The following is a 25,595-nucleotide window of genomic DNA, read 5'->3' on the forward strand; positions in this document are numbered from 1 at the left end:
GGTATCCACCATGATTATTTTTGTAATCTGGTCAGTAAATAAACAGAGTGACTGTTTTCAGATTGAATATATATATATATATATATAATGTATCATATAGAGATAGAAAAATGAATTGCTGAACCTGTCAAGTAAACCTCCCTTTCTCAACATCGTCCTTAGCAATAGCAGTTATAGCTCATATGTAGTTACTGTTAGTATCTACAGTTTGCAAATGAGGTGAGTGAGGCCTGCCAAGAGTAAATAATAGCCTAAAGCTGGGATAAACCAGATTTACCAAATTCCAAAATCTGTGGTCTCATCTATTTCACATATTTTAACTTGTAACATCAACAAAATTTAATGAATTTGATTGATTCAAAAGCCAAATATCTTACCTATTTTTTCTTTTTTCTTTAATTTTCAGACAGTGCATGAACTCACCAGAGAAGGAGGAGAGAGAGAGAGAAAGAGAGAAAGGTCCATCCAATGAGGTGTGGTCACGATGCAATCCTTTTCCTTCCTTTCTTCTTTCAGTCCGGACCATCCAATGAGGTGCGGTCACGATGAATTCCTTTTCCTTCCTTTCTTCTTTCAGTCCGGATTTTGGGTACACAGGCAAATGTGCCAGCATGTGTCTCGAGTCTCTTGGGCAGAGATTCCAACATTGGTAAGTCATGTGGAATCCAGTTCCCAACACACAGCACTTAACCACTGTGCAATGGGGTTGCCCCCAAAACACCTTATTCTATTACAAACCAGTTAGGAATACTTCTTAAATGTAATTTAAGATACTATCTTTATTTTATTGTTTCTTTGCTCCAAATAGAATGCTATTGATAAAATAAAAAGTTAATATCAATGTTTGAGATACAAATAATAGTATACATAAATTTTATGATTTCTCTGTGCTTCTGTGGGTACAAAATTGCTCTGTGCTCTTTAAAGTTTATTTAATCATAAAATTTGAGATGTATCATAGATCTGTAGGCTATTTAACTTTTCCTTATATGGATTAAAATGCTTTTTATAAAGATTATTGTTTTAATTGTAAATATGTTATATAGCCATGGGAAAATATTCAGCTATTATGGAAGGTTATAAAGTGGGAGAAAATTAGGTATTTTCTGCAGGTGTACCATAATACATGAGTGGATAGATCCACACTTGCATGTACTTTGCTATTTCCTTTTCAATATTCAATTTCATTAACCAATCTTTTTAATAACTGTGTAGTCACTTAGTACACATTCACAATGTGCTTAAGCAGGCCTCCACACATGCACATTACTATTTGGAGGAAAAAAATGTGACAATTAAATCCTTATACCTACATTTTCCCGCTTGTGCAAATGTATCAACAGGATAAATTTCTCTGTTGAGTATAAAAAGCATAATATGTTTGATATGTTTGTCCAATTTCTACATACTATAATAACAGAAACATTGATCCTTTTTAATATATTTTTATTTCAATTTCTTTTATACATTCGATCACATATGTTACTTAGTTTGCAAAGTGAATATTCCAACCTGTATACATTTCTCACCAGTCTAGTTGGGAATACTATACACATCATCCTCAACAGACAATAACCCATTTCTCTGTCCCACAAATGCCCCATCCCTCCATTTCTCTCCCCAATGTCCCTCCTCGGTCTCTCTTTCACCCACCTTCTTCCCACACTGTATCCAGTATTTATAACCATTTTCTACTTTTCTATATCTTCCAGTCATTCAGTTTCCACCATAGAGTGTGGACATATGATATCTCTCCTTCATAGCCTGACTTGCTTCACTCAGCAGTAAATCTTCCATATTCATCCATTTTCTGTCAAAAACCAGGGTCTTATTGTTTTTAATAGCTGAGTCGTATTCCATAGACTATATGTGACACACTTTTTCAATCCATTCATCTCTTCGTGGGCATTTGGGTTGGTTCCATATCTTAGCAATTGTGAATAATGCCACAATAAACATTGATGTGCAAGCACTTTTCCAACTAAGGATTCTTCAGTCCTTTGGGTAGATATCAAGGAGTGGGAATACTGGATCATATGGTAGTTCTATTTGTAGACCTTTCTATGAAAATATCATTTTGAAAGGAATAAAAAATAATTTTTTCTTTTCTTTGTACCTTTAGTGTATGACTGAACCTGATAATCATAAAGTTATCATGAAACCGCTGTATTAATTTTTAGAGAGATTTTTGCTATAGCGTGCGTGAGCTCGCCAAAGAGACAGAAACAGAGAGACAGAAAGCAAGAAATCACACCCCCTCAGGGGGGATGGCCATATCACAATCCCTTCTCCTCCATTCTTCTCTCAGGATTTTGGGCACACATGCACACATACCCAGCATGAGTTTTAAGCCTCTGGGTCCAGGACTCAAACCACAGTTGACTGCATAGGAATCTCGCCTTGTAACCATTACCCCATCTACTGGTCTCAAAACTGCTTTGTGTTAAGACAGAGAGAGAGAGAGAGCAATGTAACCATTACCCCATCTACTGATCTCAAAACGGCTTTGTGTTAAGACAGAGAGAGAGAGAGACAGAGTGGAACATAGTTGCTAAATATGTGTGTGTGTGTGTGTAATGAGCATGATGAGAAAATAACTTGGGCTCTTTCATTTATTAGCTATATGATCTTGAGAACTTCAGTACTACTGTCCTCTAAGTCAGAGTTTCTCAAATGAAATAGTCTGACCAACACCCATGGCTATTTTAATCGTTACCTAAAAGAATGCACATAAGGCACTTAGTATAAGGCCTGGCACATAAAAAGCTGTCAATTAGCATTCATTACTATTACGTATCTATTTTTTCTGTATGTTTATCTTTTGTGTGTGTGACATCACTTTCGAGACCGGAGTCTCCACCTGAGTTAATATATTTTTGATATTTTGTTCATTCATTCATTCAATAATATTTACTGAACACCTACTATGTGCAGTGTAATGTTCTCAGAGTTGAGAATATAGTAAGCCTGTAGAAAATGACTCATGTTATCAAAGTGGAGAAATCAAAATGTTTTAATGTATTTTAAATTAAAAAATAGGATGAGTTAAAATAATACCTTCTGAAGCAGACTTTAGGATACTTCATTATACACTAAAGAATTGGTGTTATTTTAAGTTGATTTCGATGCTTTTCTAAAATGAAAAATGACATCACAGTTTGTGGGTCAATGGCTAGTGGGAATTCTTTTTACAGCTGCCTAGTGTCATTTATCTTAATCAAGCATTAAATAAGCCATTTTTTCTTGTTATTTAGAAGATCATTGTGTTTTATACTGACTTCCAGATTGTCAAAGAACATAGTTTATCCCTTATTTTCATCTCTTCATGTAGAACAATAATATAACAGGTCTCTAAATCCTATACTTCAGTTCACTGCTTTTAAAATATTGGTTGAATAGAATGATCAAGCAGCAAAAATTGAAGAAAAAAAGAGCCTAAATTAAATGTGTAGTTCATCAGAGATATTTAAAATTCAGTAATTTAGAATTAAAAAGGTTAAAGAACTGCAAAGCAGAGGGAGACCTTGGGGGAAAATAATAGGAGATACTTGCATGTGTAAGAAATGCACACACACACCCATGTGAGCACACACATGCACACATATATCAGAGCACCAACATTTAGTGGGTAAGTAGCAATCTTGTTACTTAAGTCTACGTATACGGCTTGAAAATGCTGGTGAGGAATCAAAGCCTGTCCAGAATGATGTCATAACAAGGTAACATGGAATCTGATTATGTGGAAAGCTGACTATTTACACGAAGAGGTCAGAAACCAGCTGGCTACATATAAACTAAAGAGAAACCAACAAACGTCCTACGACAGTTCTTATTGTTGATCTGCTGTGGACTTGCAAGCCTAGCACAATTTTCTAAAGACTCTGTTATTGAGAATGTTTTCTAAGTCAGCACAAATCCCCTGAAAAATTTTGTGTGGCTTGTTACATGAATTATCCTGGAAGCAATAAGAAAATATGTTTGTTTTGGTTTTGCATAATATTATTTGAAAATTACAGTGCTGTTTGAAAAAGAAGTAGCAACACTTTATGATTTAGAGAAAACACACACTGGTAGATTGAATAAAACAACTTTGAGTTTCTTCTATATGTGTTCTATTTTTATTCTGAAGGTTTGATCATTTGTTCAAATTAGGTTGGAAGTGGAAATTCAATGGACTTGTCTGGACTATCGCCAGTATGGAATATTGGAAGAAGTGCTTACCTGAAAAATTGTTTCTGTCATTGTCTGTTTGCCCCTCTTTCTTGACTTTCTCCTCTTCATTTCTTCTTCCTATTTTCTGTTACTCCCTTCCATTCTCTCTCCTTTATTTTCTTTCTCCTCCTCTTCTTTTCCCTCCCTTCTCTTTCTCCTTACGTTCTTTTTTTTTTTTTTTTGAGAGGTTTTTTTCTATAGGGCGCATGCCCTCGCCAGACAGACAGAGAGAGACATAGAGACAGAAAGCGAGAAATCACCCCCCAGGAGGGATGGTCATGCCGCAATCCCTTCTCCTCCATTCTCCTCTCGGGATCCTGGGCACGCACGCACACGTGCCCGGCGTGAGTTTTAAGCCACCGGGTCTGGGATGCGAACCGCTGTCGACCACGTGGGAATCCAGCAACATAGCCACTACGCTAACTGCTGGTTCCCTTTTCTTTCTTTTTCATGGCTCTAATATTATAACCAATATCATGAAAGATTATGTAAGTTTATCGCTTATAGTGCAAAGGCTACTACTAAATTATTAAAATGCTATCTTCCGCATCTATATTCACTCTCTTTAAAAGAGTAAATATGCATTCTAAATTGAGTAAATGGTTAATAGGAAGAAAAAAGATGAACTAGAACTGTTCAGGGTTATTCTTTAAAAATAGAGAAGATCTCCAAATTAGAAAAGATGGTGATGACACACTAAAGCTGTATATTAAAGCCTAATTACAAGAATAAAAATTACAAGAACAAAAATAAAAAGCTTGGGGCCAGCAAGTAGCCTGATGATTAAAGTGCTAGACTCCCACATGGCTGGCTGCTGTTAGTCCTGGACCTGCCTGTTTACTTTCTCTCTCTCTCTCTCTCTCCTTCTTTCTCTCTTTCTCTCTCTCACTCTGTGTGTGTGCGTGTGTGTGTGTGTGTCTGTGTGTGTGTGTGTGTGTGTGTGTCTGGTGAGCGCATGTGCCCTATAGCAAATTAAAATAATTAAATTAAATTAAATAACTCTTTGAAATATACAAAATAAAAAGGATTGCAATTCAAACATTAGACTGAAGGTGAGATTTCTTACCTATTTTGATGGAAATATTGCTATTATTTCCATTCTACAATGCTTTTGTTCATTTTTCTGGGTTGTTTTTGTTTGTTTGCTTGTTAGTAACTCTGGATTGTAAGAATTCTTGCAATGCTATCTAATTTTTGTGGGTTTAGAAAGCATTCAATGTTAGTCTGTGGAGCTATTCTTTTAGAATGGTTAAACATACAAAAGAAGTCCCACTTAAGTGTAATCCATAGTCTTGCTGATGTGATATGCATTAGTTTATTGATAGACTTGAGTATCAATCTCGTAGAATCTAAAAACTTTAAGCGCAACAGAGGCATTTTGACATTGAAGGCAAAGCTCCTTTTCTGAACATTTGGTTTTAATAACCTCGAAAATCCTCTATTTTACCTCTTGCACCTTTATGGGCACTGTATTTGGCCAGTCACTTAAAATTAAAGAAAAATGGTTAATGGTCCCCTTTCATCACAATGTAGTGTAGAAATGGACCACAGCTTCAAGAGTAAAAAGGGCAAGCACAACTAGTCACAAAGCAGTGGTGAGGTAATGACCCACTTGTTTGTCACTGTGACTCAGGGTACCCAGGCAGGGTCAAGATATAAACATTGCAACACAAAGCTAAAATGTCAACATACACTTGGGCTGGGCAATTCTGCCTAAAACAATCAATCCCCACCCGCTCCTCTCATTTTCCTCAATGTCCACCTCTGCTTTGCAGTTTCTTTAAAGTTAAAAGAATTCATGAAAAAAAATTGTTTTTGAAGATAGCTAGATTTTCTACCTCATGTATTCAAGGCCTATAGAACCTCTACTTCTTTGCAAGACTAGACAGAAGACACAATAGTCCAAACACCATACAACGACACCCTACGGAGTTGTGAAACCTTGAATTTCTCAGGAGAATACAATTTATCTCCTTGGCAAATATGAGTTTCCAGTATATTAGTCACTTACTCATAGTAGGCCCCAATGAAAATTTTGTTTTATATTTTTTAGAGTAGACGCAGGGTTTTTTTTTTTATAATTATAAAAATGTTTTGTACTTAGTGTACAAATATCAGAGAATCTAAAAGTCATACAGTATTTGTCTTTCCCAGAATGACTTATTTCACTTAGCATAATTTCCTCAAGATTCATCCTTATCACAGCATGTGATAGAATTTCCTTCATTTTTAAAGCTGAATAATATTCTATTGTGTGTATACATATCACATTTTGTTTATTCATTCACTTATCTATGGACATTGGGTTTCTTTCCACCTTTTAGCTATTGTGAGTAATGCTTCCATAAACATGAGGGTACAGATATTTCTTTGAGACCTTGTTTTCAGGTTTTTATATATATATATATCTACCCATAAGAAGAATTGCTGGATCATATGGTAATTCTGCTTTGAATTTTTTTAAGAACTACCATACTGTTTTAAACAGCGATTGCACCATTTTACATTCCCCCTAATGGTGCACAAATGTTTCTATTTCCCTGCACCTCACTAAACTTGCTACTTTATACTATCTATCTATCTATCTATCTATCTATCTATCTATCTATCTATCTATCTATCATCTATCTATCTATATATATATATGCCATACTAGTGGATGTGAAGTGACATCTTGCGATTTAGACTTGCATGTCTCTAACAAATGGAGTTGTAGAACATCTTTCACATGCTTATTGATTATTTATTCAAATACAAATATATTCTCCCAAAAAATGTTTATTAAAGCTCTTTGTCCATTTTGTAATCAAATCATTTCATTTTGTTGTTGTTGTTGTTGCTCAGTTGTAGGTGTTCTTTATGTATTCTGGATATCAATTGTTTGTCAGATATATGATTTGCAAGTATGTTCTCTCATTTTATAACTTGCCTTTTCACTCTGCTGGTTGTACTTGTTGATGTACAAAGATTTTAAGTGTGAGGTAGTCCCATTCATTTCTGTGCTTTTGGTGTCTCCAAGAAATTTGTGCCAAACCAATGTCATAAACCTTTTCCCCTATGTTTTCTCCTAGGAGTTTTATAGTTTTATGCTTTAGATTTAAGTCTTTAATCTATTCTGAGTTCATTTTTGTATTAGATTGTCAGAAAAGACATAACATGCTTTTTCTATGCAAAATGCATCATGACTTTTCAAACAACCCAATATATTGTATAAGACAAAAGTTCAAATTCATGTTTTTGCATGTGGACATACGGTTTTTCTAACACCATTTGTTAAAGACTGTACTTTCTCCACCGACTGGTCTTGGTACTATTGTCAAAGATTATTTATCATATACTCAAGGGTTCACTTCCAGGCTTTCTTTCACATTCCATTCATCTGTATGTCTGCTTTCATGCCAGTACCACCTTGTTCAGATCACTGCATTTTGTAACACATTTTGAAATCAGGAAACGGGAGTTCTCCAACTTTGTTGTTCTTTTTCAAAGGTCCCTTGAAATTCCATATTAATTAGAGGGTTTTTTTTTCTATTTATATGAAAATTAGCATTAACATAGGGATAGGGTTATGTTGAATATGTAGATCACTTTAGTAGTATTGACAATATTAAGTCTTTCAATCTTAACAATGTTAATATTACGTCTTTCAATCCATAAACAAGAATACTTTCAATCAATCTGTGCTTTTAATTTTGGCTGTGTTTTGTAGTTTCCATTATATAAGTGTTTCACCTCCTTTGTTAGGTTTATTACCAATATTTTGTTCTCTTTGATGCAATTATAAATTGAATTGTTTTCTTTTCATATCGTTCACTGTTAGTGTACAGAAATGTGACTGATTTTTGTATGTTGATTTTGAATTCTGCAAATTTACTGAATTACTTTGTTAGTTCTCAGTGTGTGTGTAATCTTTAGAGTTTTCTATATATTTCATGATGCCCTTTGTGAACAAAGATCATTTTAATTCTTGCCTTTCACTTGGGTGTCTTTAATTTATTTTCCTTGCCTATGCTCTGGCTATGACTTCCAATACAAATGATCCCAACTTAAGATAGTTTGAGTTATGATTTTTTTTTAGCTTCATGATGGTATAAAAGCAATATACATTCAGTAGAAACCATAATTTAAGTATCCATACAATCGTTCTGTTTTACACACTCAGTACATTATTCAGTAACATTTTAGTATAACACAGGCTTTGTGTTAGATGACTTTGCCAAACTATAGGTTAATATAAGCAATCAGAACACTAGTACTCTAGGTACCAATACTCTAAGCTAAACTGTGATGTTGGGTAACTTAGGTGTATGAAATGCATGATCAATTTGCAATATTTAAAATTTATGATAGGATTATCAGGATGTGATTGCATTATAAGTCAATGAGAACCTATACTATCTTAAGCAGTAATGGTGAGAGCAGGTATTTGTCTTGATCCTGATCTTAGAGGAAAAGTTTTCAGTCTTTCACTAATGAATTGCTGTGGGATTTTTATAAACAGTCTTTATTATGTTGATGTAGTTTCTTTCTCTTCCTAATGTGTTGTATGTGTGTGAGTGAGTGTGTGTTCATTTATTATGAAAGGGCATAAAATCTTATCAAATGTCTTTTTTTGCATCAGTCGATATTACCATTGTTTACAAAAAAGTTTCTTTTTCTTTTTTTTCTCATGAGCATGATATTCAGAGAAAGAGAAAGATGAGTACCCCCAACAGGGTCCCATGCTGTAATTTCCCCTAGCTTTTCCAGCTAGCCAGGATCAGAGACACACACACTCTGACACATACAGAGTGGGAGAACCAGCCCTGTAATTTTCCATATGGATCCAGCATTGCTTGCATGGCATATTATCACTGTCTACCAAGCCAGCTTAGACAATGTACCTTTTGTCTTTCATGTTAATATCATTACATTGATACATTTTTGCATGTTGAACCATTCTTGCCTTCTAGGAATAAATTCTACCTGGTCATGGTATGTAGTCCCTTTTATGTACCATTGAATTCAGTCCATTAGTACTTTGCTGAGGATTTTTGTATCAATAGTCATCAAAGATATTGCTCTATAGCTTTATTTTCTTGTAGTGTCTTTGTCTGACTTTGGTATCAGGGTAATGCTTACCTCATAGAACGATGTTGAAGTTGTTCTCTTCAAGTTTGGGGAAGAGGTTGAGGAGGATTGGTTTTAATTCTTTAAATGTTAGATTGAATTCTATAGTAAAGTGACATGGTTCTGGGTTTCTCTTTGTGAAGAAGTTTTTGATTACTGATTTACTCTCTTTACTAGGTAATGGTCTTCAGATTTTCTATTTATTACTTAGTTTTGGTAACGTACCTGTTTCTAGGAATTTACCATTTATTCTAGGTTATCCAATTTGTTGGAATTCAATTATTCATATTACTTAAAAAATTATTATCATCATTATTAAAAAAAATCACAATAAGGCATGTATGCTCACCAGAGAGAAAGAGGGTGACAAAATATGTTGCTGGGTCCAGGACACAGACTTCAGTTGGCCATGTGGGTGTCCAGTGCATTAACCACCATGCCACCTGTTCTTCCCTCATATTACTTTTCTATAATCTTTTTTATTTCATGTAATGTCCTTTCTTTCATTTATAAGCTTAGTTATTTTGGTCTTATGTCTTTTGTTGATATTTTCAAAAAACTTACTTTGGTTGTTTCCTGTTTTAAAAAAAATCTCCATTTCATCTAACTCTATTCTACTAATTATTTCTTCTCCTGCTAGTTTTGAGTTTAGTTTTTAAAATTCTTTTTCTGGTTCCTTGATGTGCAAAGTTAAGTTATTGACTTGAGATCTTTGTTCTTTTTAGAGGTGTGTGTACTTACAGGTATTCTCTCTGTCTCTGTCTCTGAGTGGGGCCTAAGGAAGGACATTTGGAGGAGGCATATGGAGGCAGAGCATTGACGGGATGGGGAGGTGTGGTGTTATTGGTTGAAGATATTTTGATCAACTGGACTGGGGAGAAATGTTCACATATTGAAATGTTCACTTTGTAAGCTAAATAATGTGATTGAATGTATATAAAAATACATAATACTACTAATAAAAAATCTCTCTAAAAAATAAAAAATAAGTCAAATTTTTTAGTATCAAGGAGCAAGATAATCCAAATATTCTTCTATTTACTTGTTTAAATATGTCAGATAATATGCAGTTATTCCCTGAGATGAAGACAGAGGTTTGCCCACTTTCATTACAAGCTCATATAGGCTTTTCTCAAAGTTTGTTATATAATTATTTAATATCAGTTTCTTTTGTAATTTTAGATAATGTGGCTAAATTCTCTATCTTCAATTTTTTTTTTTTTCTTTGGAGAGATTTTCGCTATAGGGCGCGTGCGCTCGCCAGACAGACAGAGAGAGACATAGAGACAGAAAGCGAGAAATCACCCCCCAGGGGGGATGGTCACGCCGCAATCCCTTCTCCTCCATTCTCCTCTCGGGATCTTGGGCACGCACGCACACGCGCCCGGCGTGAGTTCTAAGCCACCGGGTCCGGGACACAAACCGCGGTCGACTACGTGGGAGTCCAGCGACATAGCCATTACGCTAACTGCTGGTTCCCTATCTTCAATTTTGACAGTATTTCCTGACATTTGAGCTTCCCTTAAAAGATGAGATAATTAGTAGTCTCTTTTTTCTTCCATCTTACCTCAGAAAAATTTTTGTTCCATCTTTTGTTAGTTTTGCTTTGACGTTGAAATAATCCGGGTAGTTACCATTTTTGTTCTCTCCTGAAACCACAAATAAACCTCCCATATAATGTCCTTAGGCTGTCCCTTAAAGTAGAAAACAGAGAGTTTGCAGTGTTACACTTGAAAGCAGAAATAGGTAAGTGCCATGACACCTGATACACCAGCTTTTTAAAGTCTTCTCTATGAATCTGGGCCACCAGAGAATACTAGCATGAAAGTCCAGGGATTTCTTAAAATCTTAGTGTTTAGGGGACCAGCAGGTGGCATAGTAATTAAGGCACTGGACTCCCACATGGCTAACTGCTGTTCAAGTCCCAGACCAAGCGGCTTGAAATTCATGCTGGATACACATGCGTGCATGAATGCCCCAAATCCCAATAGCAGAATGAAGGAGAAGGGACTGCAGGTTAGTCATATCCCTTGGGGGTAGGGATTTCTCACTCTTTCTCTCTCTCACTCTCTCTCCGGCAAGCACATATGCCCTATGGCAACAACTGAAACGAACAAACAAAAAAACATCGTGTTTAGTTTATTAACTATTTTTTTTTTGAGAGGTTTTTTGCTATAGGGCGCATGTGCTCGCCAGACAGACAGAGAGAGACAGAGAGACAGAAAGCAAGAAATCACCCCCCGGGGGGATGGTCACGCCGCAATCCCTTCTCCATTCTCCTCTCGGGATCTTGGGCATGCATGCACACGCGCCCGGAGTGAGTTTTAAGCCACCGGGTCCGGGACGCGAACCGCGGTCGACTACGTGGGAATCCAGCGACATAGCCATTACGCTAACTGTTGGTTTCCCTAGTTTATTAACTACTTTGATCAAGATTTTGTCATATTGCTTTTCCTTCTGGATTTTCTACTCTGATTTCTACTCATTTTTTGTCTTTTAGGTTTTTCTCACACTATAAGCTGTATTTCTGCTCAAGTCACACATTGTCCCAGAAGCCCATTTCCTGAGCTTCCTGGTCTACCTCTCTTGGGACTGCATGTTCCTTGTACTTGCTACAGCCAGGTCATCTTCTGAGCGAGAGCTGCTGTTTCCACCATCCTAGGTCACAGACTGCCCCTGCCAAAGCACACTCAATAGGCTCATAAGATGATTCATAGGTGGCGAACGTACTTAGTGCTTCTATGTCTGAAACTGTACTCCAGAAGAATTGTGCTTCAGAACATGGAAAGTATCATTCTGAGTCTCTTTTCTTTGTAAGTTGGGACTTTTTCTTCCTAGAAGCTTGTAGGTTTTTAAATGATATTTTCTGAAATGTCATTGTAATGCAGCGTGATGGGGTCTTTTCATTCCTGGGTTGGATACTCTCAAGGGGGTGATCAGTTTAGTTTCTTGAGTAACTTCAATTTGTTTGCCTCTTTCTCTCTTTTTTGAGGCTTGTATTAGTTGAATATAGCTTCTCTCAGTTTATTCCTCGTATTTCCCATTTTCTGCTTTCTTTAGCATTTTGATAGACTGTTTTGACTTTGTTTTTCAGCATCTCTATTAAACGATTAATTTTTGCAACTATATATATATAGATTTTGGGGTTTTTTTTGACAAGTTTTTGCTGTAGGGTGCGTGAGCTTGTCAGAAAGGCAGAGAGACAGAGAGACAGAAAGTGAGAACTCACCCCTCAGGGAGGATGGCTACACCGCAATCCCTTCTCCTCCATTCTCCTCTCGGGATCTTGGGCATGCCCACACACGCGCCTCGCGTGAGTTTAAGCCACCAGGTCTGGGACTCAAACCGTGGTTGACTATATGGGAGTCCAATGACACAGCCATTAAGCCAACTACAAGTTCCTTTGCAACTATATTTTAAATCATGAAGACCTTTCCATCTCTCATTGTTTTATTTCTTATTTTATAGACATATTATTTCTTAAATCATTTTTAGAATATTTATTAGAATGATTTTAAGTTCCTTTTTGTTCACTAAATCATTTCAGCTTCCTCAAAGGTTGCTTTTTAGGTTTTTTTTTTCCTTTTAATTTGGTATTTCTCTTTTTTTCTTGAGAGAGATATTTTTGCTATAAGGTATGTGCACTTCCTGGAGAGACAGAGAGACAAAAAGTGAGAAATCGCCCCCCCCAACGGGGATGGCTAAGCCGCAATACCTTCTCCACTCTCCTCTCAGGATTATGGGTACGCATGCCCACACGCCCAGCATGAGTTTCAACCCACCAGGTCAGATACTCAAACTGCCGTCTGCCGTGTGGTAGTACAACACTTTAGCCACCATGTCACCTGCTGGCCCTGGTATTTCTTTTTTTTACGTTATTTATTCTCCTTACATGCTAGTGTCTTCTGTCTGTTATTAAGGAAGAAGGTCTGTGTGGATGGAGTTGTTTCTATTTTCACATAAATAAGACCGTTTTCCTGGGTCTCTCCCCTTTTTACTCAAATTTCTTCCTGGGATAGGCCAGGCAGTACTGACTGGTCGGTCATACCTGATTTAGGATCAGTTTTTTGGGAGCTGCTGCAGTGGGATACCTGTAAATACCCAAATGACAATGGCTGTCCTCTGAGGTGCCAACAAATTTGGAAATTTTAGCATTTCTGGTTGTCCCACACTTTAGGAAGGATTCATCATGTATTTTGCTTGGGGGCAAAATGCTGGCTTCCTGCTCGGTGTGTCTTCGGTGGAGATGGAGCGCAGACTGGACAAATTCCAGCTGTCACAACTTAAAGTCTTCTCTCTGTTTTTAGTTCCAGTTTTCTTTCTCTTTCTTTGTTGTGTCTACTGATTCTATGCCTAAGGCATTTCTGGGCTTCTGGCAGGTTCTCTCTCATCCTGTGCAGAATTTGCAGAATCTATTTCATGCTGATGATTTCTCTGCCTCCCCTCATGGCTTCTGTCTATGTTTTGATTTCTAGGAAATTGTTAAGTATCATACCTTTTGGTGACACAGGCACCTTGTTCTGTCTTGTCAGTAGTGCCAGGCATTTGCCTTTGGATCCTATTCATTACTCACTATCCCCTGTTCTCTTCTTTGGCAACGGACCACTGCAGGGGCACTCCCTTGCCAACTGAAGTCCCTCTAGGTTCAGCCAAGGATGCATCAGGGAGAAGGAAGACATGTGGGGAGAGGGAAGAAGGAAGAAGACAGGATATTTTTCTTATCTCTTTCTGTCTTGGGCAGCCTCACTGAAGTGGCTTACACTTCTTCCATCTTTTACCACCCAACACCTCCTGAGTCCCAACAGCCCCTTACACTGTGGTTTTAGGTTCTGCTAGGCAGCCCAGAATCCTAGGCTCTGACAATAATAACTTCTCCCTGGGTCCTTCCAGTCCTAGCAGTGGATGTGATTAATTTATCTAGCTTTTTAGATCTTTCCATGTCTTCATAAATCGTTCTGTGTACTGAATTTTATTAAATTATTTGACTACATTTTCCTTACTGAATTCTAAGAGCTATAGATAAAAATTAAAAGGGATGCTCTTTTATATATTTTTAATTCAATTGGGTTCTGGGAAAGAAACTGGAGATTAATGCATGTGTGTAGTCTGCCATCTTGAATTAGAAAATATATGTATTTTGAAGCCATTGATACATGTGAAATTGCCTACTAGAATGTTTTTGTCAAGTCACGTTTCCATTAGCAATGTGGTGTCCATATCCTCAAAACATGGGATTTTATACTATTTTTAATTATTGCATAAAATCTTTATATGGGGATCCAATAAGAAAATCAAGTTTTCTTGGCTCAGAAGATCTCATATTTGTGTTGAGTTAACAGCTGGAAATGATTTACGAGGAGATAGAGCCAATAGCATTTGCCTAACTTTTGATTCAAGATGGCTGGCCAAGTTACCAAGGAGCCCAGAATACCAACAGTGTGAAAAAGATACAAAAAGCAGCTTTTCCACTGTCTGCTTCTGATATTTAAAAGGAAGGAATTACTCTGGCTCTCTAGAAAAGTAAAATTCCCCCAAATAAATAAAATTATTGCTGAAATCCAGATGATTAAATCATGACTCAGAGAAAAGCATGTCTCACGAAGGATTGTGTCAAATCAACTCCTAGCATCCCTGTTTTTTACCTTAATAATTCTTTGGAAAAACTTCCTTTTTTCTCTACAGGAATCTTACATAGATTTCCAATGACAGAACTAAAAGTAGAATAATATTGAAAGTAGGAACTTCCAAAAGAAAGATGCTGTCTTTCCTTCACCTTACAAATAATGTCATAATTATAACTGTTACTGAAATACTGTGGAAATATCAGTCTGGAATCTTGATTAGCAACATCTAGCCATGACTCAATCCATTTCACAGTGGTTTTCCCCAAAATTTATCTTCACTGCTATGATATTTTCAATATTCAACTCCTATTAACTGCTAGTAGTCATTCTACCCATTCAAGACTTCTTTCGTGTGTCTCATGTTCCTTCTACCTGCAGAGAGAGGGCATTGAGGTAGGTCTTCTCATCAATTAATTGGCTATACTCTCAAATACATCATTTACATTCTTCAACCTCAGTTTCCTCATCTGTAAAATGCAGTTAAATGGTTCTAGATTTTTCATACAGCTCGAACAGGACCCATGACGGTTGGGAGACAGAAGTTTCCCAGAGGACCATTTCTCCATGATCTTATTTTAAAAGAGCCTCAATTCAATCATTGGGTTATGTCATCCAAAAAGATTATTTTATTATAGGTCTAACAGATGGCATAGTGGTTACATCACTGGACTCCCATGTAGTCAACATAGTTCGAGTCTTGGGCCTAGTGGCTTAAAACTCACACCAGGTGCATGTGTGTGCGTGCCCAAAATCTTGAGAGGAGAATGGAGGAGAAGGGATTGTGGCATGACCATCCACCCCCTCTTCCCTTGGGAGGACCAGTGATTTCTTGCTTTTTGTCTCTGTCTCTGGCGAACGCACGCATCCTGTAGCAAAAATTTCTCTCTCTCTAAAAAAAGAATTTTTAAAATGTGTTTGAACATAATTTTAAGAACTTAAAACATGGGGCCAACAGGTGGCTTACTGGTTAAGGCTCTGGACTCCCACTGGCTGACAGCGGTTTGACTGACTCCTGTCCAGGAAGCTTAGAAATCAGGTCGGAGAGAATGGCCGGGTGAGCAGTTAGACAGTCTGGTGTGTGGCCCAAGCCCAGCACCCATGGAAATGGTGTTTTTTCTCTTGCTACTGGCCAGGCCACGCTGGTGTTCACAAACTGGTAGTGGCAAAAAGATGCTGAGTCTGGACAAGGGAAGAAAGCTTCCTTAGCCTTGTAGCTGGGTCACCTAGGAAGAGAAGTTCTGAAACAGAAGAAAGCACTTCCATTTGAGATATTTCTGCTGGAGATGGGGACTGTACTGTCAGACCAGACTTCTATTCCGTCCAGCCTGCCTTCATTTCTGTGTTTTCACATTGTTGTTCTGGGTTTGGACTCTGCTGGAAAGACAACTGTCTTACACAGGCTGTCGTTCAGTTAATTTGTAAATACCATATCTTCGAAAGGATTTAACACAGAAAATTAAGATAACCTCAGGAAACTCCCAAACAGTCACTTTTCTTTTCTGGGATGTTGGTGGTCAGGAGAAATTAAGACCACTGTGGAAGTCATATACCAGATGCACAGATGGAAATGTGTTTTGTTGTGGATGCTGTTGATGTCAAAAGGATGGGAGAAGCCGAAATTGAACTTCATAAAATAAGGATATCAGAAAATCAAGGAGTCCCTGTACTTACAGTTGCTAACAGACAAGACCTGAGGAACTCATTGTCCCTCTCAGAAACTGGGAAATTGTTAGCAATGAGTAAACTGAGCTCTTCAACTCTATGGCACTTGCGGTCCACCTGTGCAATGATAAGAGCTAGACTAAGGGAAGGACCTGAGAAACTACATGATATGATAACTAATAGAAGAAAAATGTTGTGATAACAGGGAAAGAAAAGATGAATATCAGTACCTTTTGTATCTGTGTGGAGTAGGTTATCTCTGGTCTGATTTTGACAAAGGAAAGAGTAAAAAAAAAGCCTGGTTTGCTTGTCTGCCCTCCTGGATGCTGTTAAAGCTTTGTTCTGTTGAACAATCAGATGCCCAGTTTTATTGCCTTGTGGGAGATGAGTAAATGTGTGCTTCTTAAAGTGGCCTCCTCTCTCTACCCCACAGTCTTTTGATACTACCATTTTGGGAAGCCACGCAAAGATAATTGACCAGAAAACAGCTGTGGAAATTCGACCCGAAATGAAACTTTGAGGGACCAGCAGGTGGTGTACTGGTTAAGGCGCTGGACTCCCACTTGGGTGACTGGTTTGAGTCTCAGACTCCATAGCTTAAAACTCACACCAGGCATGTGTGTGCATGTGCACAAAATCCCAGAAGGAGAAGAAATTGAAGTGTGACCATCCCCTCTAGGGGGGTGATTTCTTGCTTTCTGTTGCTCTGAGAGTACATAACCTATAGCAAAAATCTCTCTCAAAAAGAAAATAAACTTTGAAGAGTGTCAAAAAAAAAAAAAAAAAAGGAAAAGAAAATCAGGCCAGGTGCATTTGTATGTGCCCAAAATTTCAGGAAGAGAATAGAGGAGAAGGGATTGAGGCAAGGCCATCCCCCCTGGGGAGTTGATTTCTCACTTTCCCTCTCACTGTCTCTCTTTGTCTCTCTCAGATGAGCACACACCCTATGGCAAAAACCTCTAAAGAAAAAAAAAAAACTTAAAACATGCTTTATTTTTTGCTCTTCTATTCTGACTTTTATTTCTTTCTTCTTTGTTTAAATATTTAAGAAACTTCAAAAAATGGAAGTGTCTCAGAACTTTCTCGATGTCTGAGAGTCTGGGCCTATTATTTCAATGTGTCTATCCACATTCCACTCTTCCCATGAACAGGTTATTGTGGGATGGAGAAGAGATTTGGTTCTCTGAAGTGATAAATTGGTGTTCTGACTAAACCAATGTTTTGGTGACTGTCGGGGTGGAACCCAATAATTCTGCCAAGTTAGGATTAGCACCAGCTCTACTTCCTCTTGGTGAAAATTCAGTCCAACATCATGGTTAAAGAGAAATAAAGAAAACCCAGTGTACAAGCAGATTTTAATTATAACAATCACCAGAACTAGTTTTCAATGTTTCAGAGACAGAAAAATGAAAAACCTCATCAAACACATTAACACAATATTTGTAATTTGCCTAATAGATATCACTGTTGAAGACTATTTCTAATGAGATGAATTAGAAGCCAACAGATTGGGCTGCTGTTTCATTTCACGACGGTCTCCCACACACATGGTTTTTCAGTGTTGTTAGTCATTTTCAGTTACTTTGGCCTGTCAGGATCAAGGAAGTATTTACAAATTATTTCACAAAATAACCATTTATCACTTTTTACAGTCAAGAAAGTTATAACAATCCATTAACTATATGGTTTACTTTATATTTGAAGAATTAAAATTTAATCTAGTTCGTCCCTTATCAAGGATGGGACAGCAAAGCATTTGGTATGGCTAAACATTCTGTGCTTTTATTTAAACAGAAATTATTTTTTGGAAGTCGATTTGCTTTTTCAGCTCGTTAGAATATCCTAAAGGAAATAACTAGCAAGAAGTTGATAATTCATGATGCATTGTTCCAAAAAACGAGATGCTTCTTGCTCTCTGCTAATTATTTGGCTCAAGCATACAAACTAATTTATCCACACAAGGTACCACCTCTATCTTGCCAAATTCAAATGAAGTCTATTTTTCTCTCAGCAAATATTTGTTTCAACTCAATTCCATGTCTGCAGCAATGGAATTGAGGGAAAAGACAGTGGCATCGTGTTCGTGTAATTCCAAGATGAGGTTTTGCTATCTAGTCTGAGCTTAAGCAGAATAGAGTATGTCTTCTCTATGTCCCCGGTGATACCGAAAGGAAAGTATGTTTTTGTGGGTAACAATAAGGTAATAATGTCACCATTTCATAAAAACTGTATCTCTGACAAGTAAAGAGTACTTTTTCAAGTTTTTAGTGCATTTCTAGAAATCTGGAGTCTCAAAGCAAAGAAAGAAACAAAAACTAAACAAACAAAAAACAACTAAAACAAATGAAGAAAAATTGCCCACTTGATGATATTTACCAAAATAGAGAAAGAAAGATAAAAATGCTGGGGTTAGATGGTAGCACAGTGGTAAGACATGATGTTCTGTGAGGCAGTCTCACATGGGAAGATTCCTGGTTCAAGTCCTGAGACCTCCCTAAATATGTTGGGGCATGCTTGCCCACGATCTGGGACTGCTGAAACTAATGGTGGAGCAGAGAGTTCAGGTTCCTGGTGTAAGAGCTGTCTCTTTCTCCTCTCTCTCTTTCTGTCTCTCATTCATGGAAGAAATAAACTTTATAAAAGGGAAGAACAAAAAGAGGGGCTAGCAGTACAGAGATTAAGGTGGCTAGATCTCACAAGGCTGACTGAGTGGTTCAAGTTCTGGACCTGGCAGCTTATAAATAAGCCAGGTGCATATATCATGCCCAAAACTCCAAGAGAAAAATCGAGAAGGGATTGTGGTGTGGCTATCCCTCCTGGAGGATGAGGATTTCTTACTTTCCCTCTCTCTCTCTCTTTCTGTGAGTGCCTTTCTCTGGTGAGCACGCATGCCCTACAGCAAGCAAACAAACAAAAAAGAGAGAAAATATATTTTTATGAATACTCCAAGATATATAATAAATGAGGACCAGCAGATGGTGCAATGGTTGCATTGCTGAACTCCCACATAGTGACCGCAGTTCTAGTCCCAGACCTGGCAGCTTAAAACTCATGCCAGGCCCATGTGCGTGCGTGCCTAAAATCCTGAGAGGAGAATGGAAGAGAAGAGACTGTGTCATGGCCACGCCCCCTGGGGGGTGATTTCTTGTTCTCTCTTTGTCTCTAGTGAGTGCATGTGCCCTATAGCAAAAAGCTCGCTCTCTCTAAAAAAAGAATAATTGAGACCACACAAGGCAAAGGACTGGTCTTTAGTACAAGGAAAGACCTTTGACACTGGCGACTTGTACATGAAGCTGGGTGATTTAAAGCCTTAGGCAGGAGGAACTTCTGCAAAGAACTTTTGTCCTGTGGATTAGGCTGTGGCTACTGCCTCAGTATAGCATTCTGCCTTATCTGCTGTTCAGACAAGACATCCATGTAGACAAGGTTTCGTTTTTGAGGAAGATGACTTCCAAAAAGAAGTTAAGTGGCTGGCTCGAGAGCAGTGGGCTGGAACGTGGAAGATCCAGGATCGGAACGTCCAAGTTAGGGATTCCAAGCCACTTTATGTGACGCAATCTCTACTTTGCTGAAAAAAACGTGTTGCTGGAATTATGCATCACTGGGGTAGGTATTTTGCTATTTACGGTCTTTGGGGAAAATGTTTTCAGTTAGCAGTGAGAAACATTCACTTCTCCTGTTTCAGGGAGCATCATGAATGGGGTAGGTATGAGATTAATTCCTTTTGGCATCCATATCCTGGAGGGAAAGCGAGAGCCAGGATTATCACAGACAAATAAAAGAGAGCCAGGATTATCACAGACAAATAGAACGGAACAGCAAGTTTTACACCCATTGGCTTTAAAACGACAGCCAGTTATGTCTGACCTGAGCTGAGTAATGCATCTGAGAACTGCTTTGCCAGATATCAAATTGTAATCCTTAACCCCTTATATGAATGAATCCTGTGACTCTGTGCACGGAAAAATAATACACTGCCAGGTCAAAACATAATTCAAACCCTTTTTATTCTATTTTTTCAGGTTTTTGCCATGGGGGTGTGTGCCTACTGGAGAAGGATAAGAGAAACAGAGAAAGGGAAAGTGAGAAATCACCTACACCACCCCCCACCCCCAAGGGTATGGCCATACTGCCATCCCATTTCCTTCATTCGCCTCTCAGGATGTGGGGCATGCACACATGCACAGCAAGATTTTCAAGTCACTGGGTCCAGGACTCAAAGTGTCGTTAGCCATGTGGGAATCCAATGCCATCCAACAAAGGTTATGACTTTACTCAGATATCCCAAGTAGTGGTTTACTCTATTATTGGTAAGGAAAGACAAATACATTTGAATAGAGTGGTTAAAAAAAAAATCACATTCAATTAAAGTAGCATGCTAAGTACCTGAGCAGATGAGGCCACCTCTGCGTGAATAAAGCACAAAAACTCCCCCTAGAGGCAAACATGCTAGAAACGGTTGCCATCTGGAGTGGAAGTGGTCCGGTGGGGCTCAGGGCACGGCAAGTCAAAGGAGAGAGATTGCTGTTTTCTTTTTCACCCTGGGAAGACGTACTCTTCATTTTGAAAAGAGAGAGAGAAACCCCACTCAGATTTCTAAACAATCTTCTCTTATGGCCAGCTCTGGAGCACAGAAGTTAAAGGAGCCGGATGCCTCAGGTGGTTTGACTCCCCCATGGCAGTTTGAAAAACAGGCTGGGCATGGGCACACGCCCTAAATCCCAACAGAAGGGAAAAATGGAGGAGATGGGATCTCAGAGTGACCACGCTCTTTGTGGCGAGCTTTCTCCCTCTCCCCTTTTCTCTACTTCCCTTTCCCTGATGAGCTCTTGCACCCTTTGGGAATTAAAAAGAAGAAACCAAAGTACTGGCCTTGGATGCTTTATATAATTTTCCAAGGTGTGACTGTGTCCTTGGGTTAAGTGTGGACTAAGAAGGGCTTTAGCACAAACGCATTCTGCAGAAACAAAGAATCCATAAAACTGTTTGCTCCTTGAAGCATAGTGCAAATGTCACAAAGGATAGACTTGTAGTAAGGTAACTAATTATTAAAACATTCAATAAAGCATTTTGTGGCCCATTTAAATGATAGCCCAGTGACTTTATACATTTTATATAACAAATAACAACAGCAACACGCCAACCTTTTTTTGGAGTATGAGGACGGCTCTCACGCTAGAAATTATAGTTCCACAGTCTAGAGATGGTAAAATATGTAATGACCCAAGGCTCTTATTTTGTGAAGCAAGAATGAATCTGTATTTTATTCATCACTTCATCTATAGACATTTAAAAAATAGTAGTGTGAGTGTATGCGTATGTCTGTGAATGACATATTATTTGTTTAGTCTCCCCATAGTGAATGTGCATATGGATTTACAGACTCCTCACAATAAATTCTGCTACCCTCAGGGGTCCCAGACCTACTGGTCGGGAACCATGGAGCACGACAGGTTTATGATTGATGACAACGAGGAGGGCCTGGGGCACATCTGCTAGTCTTCCATTGCTTTTATCATCCCGGCCCTCATGATTTCTTCCTGAAATGCTTTGTTTACTGAAAATATTTTCTGTATAAACTTCAATGAGTCAGTTATGGGTTCCCACAGTGGAAACATTTTTCAGGCTAAAAAATGAATTACTCTTTGAATGGAGATTTGCACATCTGGAAGACAAACCATTTTAAGTTCAAGATTCACCAGGTTTTCAACCGGCTTTAACAATACTGTATTTTTTACACTGGGAGGTAAATGTATGTGGTATTGCTGCAAGACACCTCATATTCTTGAGCCATACCTATTTCATAATAAATTAAAGCACAAAGATTTCCTGCATCTCAATTTCAGTTATTCTCTTTACACTGTTATCACAACAGGCCAAAAAAATCTGCCAATAAAGTTATTACTTGCTACACAAAGCACAGCTAAGTACCATTGCTAACCTACTTTCTGAGTGCCTTCTGGAATTTTCTTATTCATCCTAGCACATTTCTCATGTGATACAAAAATGTGTGTGTGGACTTATGGCTAATAAGGCTTTCCTTTTTTGTGTGTCTTCCTTTCGGGTGACCCCAAGGGTAACTGTGACTTTCTTACAAGCTATTCCTTCAACGTTTCATGCGTATCTTCCTGCCATCATCCTCTGCTGTATCTGCCAACAGTACCTTCCTTTTATCATGGTATAAGTTTACAACTAATTTATATTTGCTGTCTACATATACCCATTCCCTAGCCAGTTTCAATCCTCTCCACTCTGGCTTCTATCTGTGTTCCTCCATGGGCACCATGCTATTGCCATGGTCACAAGCCACTTATGTCTGGGTCCAAAGTTAACTTCTTGGTGCTTAGCTCACGGATCCTTTCAGATGCATCTGACATATTGAACACTCCTTCTTTAAGTGCTAAAGTTCTTTCTATTACATTCATTCATTCGTTCCTTCATCCATATGTTCACTCAGGAAGTCTTACTGTGGGTACAATAAATAGAATAATGAGAAAGAAAGAGTGGGTTCTTGTCTTTATGTACTGACAATCCGAGATAACCAGAAAAGCAAACATGCAGTTACAATAGTGTGCTGACTATTATGGGAGGGAAAATATGGTGTTAGGAGAAGAACTGAAAGGAACGCCTGATCAGGATTTGGAAGGCCAATGAGTTTCCTGGGGTAAGTGACATTTACTCCAAAATTTGAAGGATGAATAGAAGTTAGCCAGAGAATGGAGAAAGTAGTGAGAAAGGGCACTCAAGACAAAGAAGGGAGCAGATGCAAGGGCTTGGGGGCTTGGAAGCAAAGAGAGCGTGGAGAGCTGGCGCAGTGCAGTGCCAATCACATGAAGGGTTTGACAAAGGAGAGAATGATAAAAATGTCACTGGAGTGAAGAAGCATTACTCCATGACAGGTCTTGCAAGATAATCTAAGAAGTTTGGACTTTTCCTATTTTTTTTTTTTTAAACCACTTTCCTATTTTTTTTTTTAAACTGAAGGCAGTGAAGAGTCATTGAATACATGCTTGGAAACTGACTAAAATTAAAAAAGGGTTGGAATGGGGCAACGTTAGAGGCTGTGCTTGGAAACTGACTAAAATGAGAAAAAGGGTTGGAATGGGGCAACGTTAGAGGCAGGAAGACGGAAGACCTGTTGGGGATTGTGACACTGATCCAGGCAATCCACAATGGCAGTGTTAGTGGGGCTAGAGAGAGAACCAGCTTTGGCAGAGGATGAAGAAACACGGTTTGGAGGGTGATTGGGGGCTGGAATGGAGGTCAATACTTAGTTGCAGAGATGGAAGAGTCAATGATGACAGCGACGATGTTTCCAGTATACCAGCAGGTATATGTTGGTGCCACTTACCAATCTGGAAAGCACCAAAGTGCAAACGAGATGTGGCTAAAAGTAGAAGGGTGATGGTGAGCTCACATGGAGCTTGTTGATTTCTTTTCTTTCCTCTTTCTTTTCTTCTTTCCAATTTTGCTACAGGGTGTGTGTGCTCACTAGAGAAAGACAGAGAAATGCAGGAAACACTATTAGGAAGCATATTTGAGCAATCTACAATACAAGTGGAGTAGGGATGACACGGTCCTGGTGAGAATCTATTTTTCTTCCAGGTAGGAGGACCCTCCCCACAACAGACACAGAACCCACAGCTCAAGATCCAATCTCTGAGAATTAGAATACTGAGGATCTGTGACAAGAATCATATGCTTTGCACCAGAGATCACGTAACCTCATTGCCAAGTTCTCAACAACGTACTTTAAGGGGTCTTAGTCATGAGAGAGATCAAGGAAAGTTCAAGGAAGTAAAAGTAGCCCTGAACTTGTGAACGTGAGTTGGGAGCTCTTGTCCTTTCTCAGAACCCTATCAGGGACTATCAATATATTCTCGATTTGGAGCCAGCAAATCAGACCAAATTGAAATCATATAGATAGGTGAAATATAAGGGAAGAAAAAACAGTCATTTGTCATCTTAGTTTTGTTGGCTTATGCATACTCTTTTGAATATTAATGATACAGCCCACTCAAGTGGAAGTTTGTCTCTGGCAAGATTTTGCAATCCTATCTAGAGCAATATGTGAAAAGAATATTTCAACAATGAGAAAGTATATTTTAATCACTATTAAGAAGCCATACAATTTTTTATATATTTGTTTAATGCCAATTATATATGTATATATATAATTTTTTTTTAATTGCCACAGGCCAGAGAGTGTGTATGCTCACCAGAGAAAGAGAGAGAGAGAAAACGATTAGAATAAAGCACCTTCTAATGGGGTCTGGTCATACCAAAATACATTTTTTTCTTTTTTAAGAATTATTGATTGGGACCAGCAGTTAGCGTAATGGCTATGTCGCTGGACTCCCACGTGGTCGACCATGGTTCGAGTCCCGGACCCGGTGGCATAAACTCACGCTGGGCGAGTGTGCGTGCGTGCCCAAGATCCCGAGAGGAGAATGGAGGAGAAGGGATTGCGGCGTGGCCATCTCCCCTGGGGGGTGATTTCCCTCTCTGTCTCTCTCTGTCTGTCTGGCGAGCGCACGCGCCCTATAGCAAAAACCTCTCCAAAAAAAAAAAAAAAGAATTATTGATTGATTTTTCACATGAGTTTTGCAACAGAAAGACAGAGAGAGAGTAAGAAAGCAAGCTGCCAGGTCCGGGGCTTGAACTGTAGTCAGACATGTGGGAATTCCATAAACACCATGCCACCTGCTGGCCCCACCACAATACATTTTTAATTTCTCTATCCTATCAGAATTTGGGGAATACATGTGCATGTGCCTGGTGTGTTTTTTCAAGCCACTGAGGCTGGGATTCAAACCATGGTCAGCATGTGGGATCTGGCTTCCTTAACCAGTAGGCTACAGGCTGGCCCAATGCCAATAGCATTTTTATCACATCTCATGGAAATGTTGTGCCTCACTGTGCTATTAGCAGGTAAAAATCAGATTCCAATATTGTGATTGAAGGGGACCATTTTTCCGTTTTCAGCAT

General features: G+C 38.5%; 1 pseudogene; it reads left to right on the top strand.

The window, feature by feature from the left end:
* Positions 1 to 16,228: 16,228 nt before the first annotated feature.
* On the top strand, positions 16,229 to 16,827 carry LOC102467830 (ADP-ribosylation factor-like protein 4A; annotated as a pseudogene).
* Positions 16,828 to 25,595: the final 8,768 nt, after the last annotated feature.

Source organism: Tupaia chinensis, unplaced genomic scaffold (genome assembly GCF_000334495.1).
Source record: "Tupaia chinensis unplaced genomic scaffold, TupChi_1.0 Scaffold000099_1, whole genome shotgun sequence".
NCBI lineage: Eukaryota > Metazoa > Chordata > Mammalia > Scandentia > Tupaiidae > Tupaia > Tupaia belangeri.